Genomic DNA, 6,660 nt, shown 5'->3' with positions numbered 1-6,660 from the left:
AGGACGGACGCCGCCGTCTCATCTCGCGGCGGCCAATCAGCCTCGTAATCACTGAGCTCTCTGAACGTTCGTTGTTGCCGGTGACTTAGGCTCTACCTACTGGCTTAACGCCGCGCGGCGACCACGGTGGCGAACCTCTCTCCTCCTCGTGCTTCCCCTCCTCCCCTCTCTGCTCTTTCTCCTGTCTCTTGTATTTATCCTCCGTGACTTTGCTCCGCGATTACTTGTGTACTAGGGCGATCATTTTTTTTTTTTTTTTTTTAACGTATCGTGAAAAAGGCATAAACGTTAATTTATTTCTTCTTCAAAAAGACCAAAAGAATCTTGGTTTATATACGCAAAATGATACGATAAAATTTGAATCGAAGAAGGGAATATTATGATTCAATGGAAAATATTGTTGCAGTTTAATATTCGATTGAACTTTTTATTCGTAATAGTATAAATACGAATGAGGTTTTTAATTTATATCAAAAGATGATAATATTTTTTTCAGAATCATTATTGTTCTTTTAAATCTTTCCAATATTCTCTATCTAATTTTAAAAAATCTCTAAATTAAAATTAAAACATTTTAAATATTTTTATGAGGATAAAATTAATTTTAATTACGAAAGGAGAAGAGATTATCCTTATATAAAAGAAAATCATATATCAAAAATGATTAGGAAGTGTAACTGGGTTATCTTTCGTACCTAATACTTAACTCTATCTTCTGCGTACTCACGTGCACACGTTCGTTACTTATAATCGAGCTCCACCCTCTTTTTCTGTTCAACGATCAGGAAATGAAAGGAATACCTTATAATTCTCTAACATAGCTTTTATGGTAGCCCTGGATCAACGAAAGAATGATGTGTTTATCACGATTCTTTCAATCTTTTTCCAATCTTTCTTGTGACACGAAAAATTATAAAATAATCAAATAAATTTTGACACCACTCTCTACTTATAATTACATAAAAATATAATTTTTAAGAGTAAAATAAATATATTATATTATATTTAGAGATAAATATTATCGATCGATGAGAATATTAATTTAAAACATTTAAAACATTAAAAATCTACCACTAAAAATGTAAAATATTTATATTACTATTAAAATTTATAATATTTCATTATAAAATCTTCTTTATATAAATATATTATGTGAAAATAATTGTAGCAATTTTTTAAAAATCACATCATGACTTACAGGTTGAGAAACACTATTTTAGCGATTTAGAAATTTTATCGCTTTTAATGGAATAGGTATGTATGTATGTTGAAAGAAGTCGCAAGCAGGATGCTTCAAACTACACGCATGTGATCCGAAGAACGAGATGAAAATGCTTGCCAAACATGAGACAGTAAACCAGCTTTGCAAAAGTAAACAACAATTTTTCATTTGAATTGCTTACTTGTTTATGTACTTCTCCTGATGAAAGAAATATGTATACAACTTTAGCTTCAGCACAGGTATATTATCTTTCAAAATTAATTATTAATATTTTAGGAAACAATAATCTCGAATATTTATTAATATTTATAAATAATATTAAGAAATGCGATTCACGTATAAATATATCGATATTATCTAGAAATATTTAACGATAAATATTTTCTTTCTTTTCAAATAAATAACAAAATAATAATTATTTATAACAAACTATAATAAGAGACGATATATATTATTATTTAATTTATTTTTTTGAATAAAAATTTTACGAGAATCTAAATGATTCTTAAAATTACTTAAAAAGAATTAAGGATTGATCTGAAATAACATCAATTTAAATATCGAATTATATGTAATTAATTATTTAAATAAAAGTAATATAATATAAACTAATATTATAATATACTATTTTTATTCATAACTAATTAATTTAAAAAAAATCTCAACAAATTCTTTTTAATAGTTACTTGTCACTTGTCTGACATACACAATCCACTTCCACTTTGAATTCACCATTCATTTTTTTCATACGAAATGAGTAATATTTTTTCTCAATTACGTTTAAATAATTGTTTATATATAGTTTATAAAAGATGTATGGATTATTAATTAAATTGTTTATTATATAAATATAATGAATAAAAAAAAATTTTTTTATAATAGAATTTTCCTGAAACTATTTCTTGGATTTTACTTATAAACAGATTACATCGGAAGTATATCGTTCTAATTAATCCGAAATAACAACGTTGATGGAAATTTTCAATCGCTGATCGCATTTTCTTATGTCGGATTACATCTTTTCTATTCGATACTTTCTTTCATCTTTACTTAAATTAATAAATTATTAAAAGCTCCTTAAAGCTTTCTAATTTGATCGTACTTTCCTTCCATCGTTATTAAGTTGACATTATTTATATATAACAAAGTTTATAGATAAGTTTTTAGATGCGCTAGAAATATGTTAAAAATATAGAGACAAATTGTATTATGGCTGATAAAAATAAAATTTTTCAACTTTTGCTCGATCTTACGTCATTCGAGGAAGAATCGACAATACTATCAATAATTTTAGTCTTTAAATTGTCTCTAAAGTTATCAGAAGCCGCGTCTTTTGTCCTTTGAGAGGAAAACGATCATTTCTTCAATCGACAGACAACTTTTATGTCAGAAAAGAAAAAAAAGAGAAAGATCTTCCAAGGAAAATAAAAATCCAATATTCAAGAAAACAATATGTAACATTATCTAATACAATCTTTCAAAGAAGACAACAAACAAAGTTTCTTAATAAACGCGTAAAATTTATATCTCATTTATATAAGACAGAGCAAATAATCAATTTCATTATATAAATAGCAATGAAATTGCTTGTTTGTTATAAAGTTGAATAGAAAAATCACTTTAATTTCTCTATTCATTACTCTTAATTTTTTAGTTTGAAAAATAACCATGCAAATATATATGTATATACATAAATTAAAAATAATTATATATACATATGTGAATATATCAATCAGAAAACTATTTTTTATAAAAGCTTTTAACATTTTTAGAATTTCTACTATTATATACTTCAATTTTGCAAGTAATTCATAAATTATTAAATTTACCACAAAAATTTTTACGTAACACTCTCACATATTATTAAATGAAAACTGCTTTTTTATGACAAATAACACCAAACCAAGAGAAATAAATTGTAATTGAAATTTTAAAAATCGAAATATTTATCAAACTAAACATTCCCTCTCTATCCAATATTTTTCAAACTCCTATTTAATATAAAGAATTAACATTTAAATAAGAATTTCCGAACATAATATGCGAAATCTTGTTATAGAAAAAAATATTAATTGCACATCGTCAATATAGACATATTTCACATTTCCTCCTGTAGGTAGTTTTCATACGAGCAAGCATTGCTTCATGCTTGGTATGCCATACAATCTCGAAGAGGAAGGCGACAATTAAGGCACTGCGCCTTCTGCCTGCCTGTTTCGCTGCTACGAATGTTTACCGCGTCCCCAATTAACGGCGTTACCTTTTGAAAGGTGCATCTATTGTACCGTACACGCATGTGACACAGGAAGAGCACGAGTGTGCACGATGATAGTCGGTGGGTGGGTGGGTAAGGAGGAAAAAAAAAAAAAAGAAAAAACAATGGAGGAAGAAGACAAGCCGCGGTTCCAGGTGTAATCTGTGTGTACGTGTGTGTGCGCGTGTGGACGCAGCCCAACCCTTGCTTTACGAACCGAAGCACACCTGCTAAATAGTCTGAATGCAATCTCGATGACCAACCCGTGTGCAGAAATTCGCAGCTGCGCCTGCGGATGAATTCCAGTTTTTGCTGGTTGGAGTCGATAGACAGGTTAAATTACATTTCCATTCTGTCGACGGGGACGACGACTCTATTTCGCTTTTGATTCTCTCCGTTCTCCTCTTCTCCCCCCCCCTCCCCTTTCTCTCTCTTTCTTCCTCTTTTATTTATTATATGTTACAAATCGCATTACGAAGTGACGCGTTTTCTATCGTCGACTTACGATCATCGTGTTTCCCATGGAATAGATAATTTATTCTGTTTGCGAAAATACAATGGCAAGATGTATTTCATATTCGATGAATCCCGTGTTACGGAGATTGGTGTCTACCGTAGAACCGCAGGCGGACTGATATTGAAATAGAATCACGCCCTCGACAGATCGGACTACCTTCCATCTCAACGATCTTGCACGCTTCAAGGTAGCGTAGTGGTACATATTACGTACCACCACCATTCTTCTATCCGTTATCGTATATTTTCATCGATGCGCACTTCTTCCCTGTGCGCGAGGTTTTTTTTTTTTTTATCCAAGTTTTGCGTAATGCGGCGATGTTTGTAGAAACGGGATGACGAAAATTTGCATATTCTTGCGTTAGAATACGTTGCTATCAGCGATGATATTTTATTTATTGATAAATTTAGAAGATATTTTGTAATTTTCTTCCGCTTTTTTTTCTATCTCCTTTATGTATGTTTGATGTTTTCTAATTTTATTAAATGTTTTCATAGATAATCACGTATTCATAAATAAACATGTGTAATAGTTGACGCATAAAAAATCATTTAAAAAAATAAATATATATAAGTTATATTCAGTTTAACATAACTAGACTTAATTGTGATAATGTAATTAATCACGTATTCATTTAAAAAAATAACGAGTACAAATCTCAAATAAATCAAAGGAATAATTGCAAAAAAATCAAATGCAATTAACTGTATTCATCAATTGTTTTCGAGTTACAAGTGATACAACGTGATATTTATATCGTGTGTTCGATACAGTATCTAGAGAACGCACAGGCGAAGAGTTCGCTTGCACTTTCGCTTTCACAAACATTGTAATATTTACAAAGATTTTCCGTTTAACGATGCAACAACTGTTTGGCAAGGGTTTAACTCCGGGCATCCACAGTTATTTACATAGACGTATAGCGGGAACACTTTGGTGGGGCGACTTGTAAATTGCAGAAAGCCCGCCAGTTCCGAGTAATTTAAATCAGAGGATACGTGTATTACCATCGATACTGCGCAGATGTGCACCGAGATATGCATTCATTTGCGGTGGAAGCTCGTGGTCGCAGCAAATCCTCGTTCAATTTGCGATGTTACAGATGAAGATCTTCTGTTACCCTTACCCCCATATTGCTACCATCCTCGACCCCCCGTCCCCTTCCCCCTCCCCTTCCTCTTCCGCCTATTATCTACAACCTTTCCAATCCTTCGCCTCGCTTCATTCTCCCGGCCGCGTGAGAAAACGCATCGAAGGTAATACGTGACACGTGATTTCGAATCGGTTCTAGCGCCAAGAATGCAATTCGATCAAGAGTTACAAGAGGGAGCATTGTCATGGCCGAGGATACAATTTCGAGAGTTTTAACTTGTTAACGTCCAGCTGGGAATATCGGCGGTTAATTTTTAAATTTAAATTGGAAATTAAAATTCTTCAGAATTCAATTGCTTGTACTTTTTTTCGCGAGGATTGTTATTTTGTCAAGAAGAGTTTCATTGATTGTGATATCTTGAATTTTTCGAATTCAGTTTTGCAGATAATCGGTTAATAATGGGAATGTTAAAAATTTTTTTTTTTAAAGTTAGGAAATTTCAATCTCAAATAGTTTTTACATACCTTTCTTTACGTCGAAGCGTTTAAGAGTCGATTAAATTTTTACGGTACCTATTTTGTCAGAATATTACAGAGCGAACGACGACGATAATAATGTAACAAATCTTTCGCAATCAAGACAACGTTAGCATTATACAGAGCAAAAAATTCTAACGTTGTATTTAAGGTCACCAACAAAGTAACCGCGAGATTCACATAAAATTTACACATGTATAAATATATATAAATATAATTAACTAAAATATATAATATATTTATATCATAAGAAATAAAAATAATATTACCTTCTAATTCTATTATCCTAATATTAATATAAATTCTAATATATACGAAAAATTTTCTACAAATAAAATAGGCACAGATTTATGTATCTTTATATCTAAATAAAACTACTATCTAAAAAATTTGAGAAATTCTAAAATTCTTGGTAACACTCGAAATAAACATGCCAGTTAAGCAACAGTTAAAATTACATTGAAATCATATCCCCGGATATCAATCACGGAACGCGCAATTTCTCAAGGTAACACCTTCCCCCGCCCATCACGATCGATAATTTGCGAAACGAAACCGGTACACGGGTTTACCTATATTCACGGTATCGAAGAGGCGATAACTTTTTTTTTTTTTTTTTTTGTCACAAGCCGCAGAGTACGCATGTAGTGCGCGCTTGTTGAACACGCGAAATCGGGCGGCCGAGCACGGGGGCCGATAATAATTTTTATCGTCACCGTCGCGGCTAAATTTGTTTGCTCGGCTGGCGTGGATGATGATCGCTGGTAGTGTGATCGTCGGGGTACCCGAATGCCGCGCGTGGAAAGTCTTATGGCAGCCCCGGGGAGAGATGTATGCATAACGTGAGCGTGTATGTCACGGCCAGTCACGACCGCAGACACGGCCTCATCTTTCTCTCCGTGCATCTCTTTTCTTCTCTGATTCACCAACGTTCGGATGTATCCGCGAGATGGCTCCCTTCCCCCTCTCTCTCCTCCCTCCCTCCCTCTGGTCAGTTTCGGTCAGCATCCTGCACACGGCGAATCCCTTATACGCACA

At 32.6% G+C, this 6,660-nt stretch overlaps 1 long non-coding RNA gene across 3 annotated transcripts in view; it reads right to left on the bottom strand.

Moving 5' to 3' along the window:
- Positions 1–6,660, bottom strand: part of LOC102674791 — a 91,962-nt gene that overhangs the window by 62,837 nt on the left and 22,465 nt on the right. For 2 of the 3 annotated variants that reach the window (XR_004150840.1, XR_004150841.1), the window contains exon 3: positions 677–835. The exons of the other annotated variant lie outside the window; for it this stretch is intronic. This is a non-coding gene — a long non-coding RNA (uncharacterized LOC102674791). Of the gene's footprint in view, positions 1–676; positions 836–6,660 lie in introns of those variants that run through there. 3 annotated transcript variants of the gene reach the window in all.

The sequence above is a fragment of the Apis dorsata genome, unplaced genomic scaffold (assembly GCF_000469605.1).
Source record: "Apis dorsata unplaced genomic scaffold, Apis dorsata 1.3 scaffold_342, whole genome shotgun sequence".
Taxonomy (NCBI): domain Eukaryota; kingdom Metazoa; phylum Arthropoda; class Insecta; order Hymenoptera; family Apidae; genus Apis; species Apis dorsata.
This window is presented reverse-complemented; position numbering and strand designations above follow the sequence as displayed.